The 242-nt window shown below is 69.0% G+C and overlaps 1 protein-coding gene across 1 annotated transcript in view; it reads left to right on the top strand.

Moving 5' to 3' along the window:
* ABCB6 (ATP-binding cassette, sub-family B (MDR/TAP), member 6 (Langereis blood group)) overlaps nucleotides 1–242 on the top strand; it is a 5,900-nt gene that overhangs the window by 4,805 nt on the left and 853 nt on the right.

The following is a 242-nucleotide window of genomic DNA, read 5'->3' as shown; positions in this document are numbered from 1 at the left end:
CCCCGCCGTGGTCCCCTCCTTGCCCTCCCCTGCCAGCCTGGGGGCCCCCATGACCTTGTAGCTGCCCTCGCAGGTGTCCTTGGGTGACATCCCCCATGGGGACACCTGCGCAACCCTGTGCCTTGCTTTGCCTCTCCGTGCCATCTCTCCAGGGCTAAATCTGCCCCTGGGCAGAGATGGGCTGAGGCTGTGCCGGGCGGCTGCGTGGTCCCAGCAGGACCTCCCCGTGCCGCAGAGCCCTG

This window comes from Cariama cristata, unplaced genomic scaffold, assembly GCF_000690535.1.
Source record: "Cariama cristata isolate BGI_N322 unplaced genomic scaffold, ASM69053v1 scaffold19651, whole genome shotgun sequence".
Lineage (NCBI taxonomy): Eukaryota > Metazoa > Chordata > Aves > Cariamiformes > Cariamidae > Cariama > Cariama cristata.
Note: the sequence above shows the minus strand (reverse complement) of the source record. Positions and strands in the feature narration are given on the sequence as shown.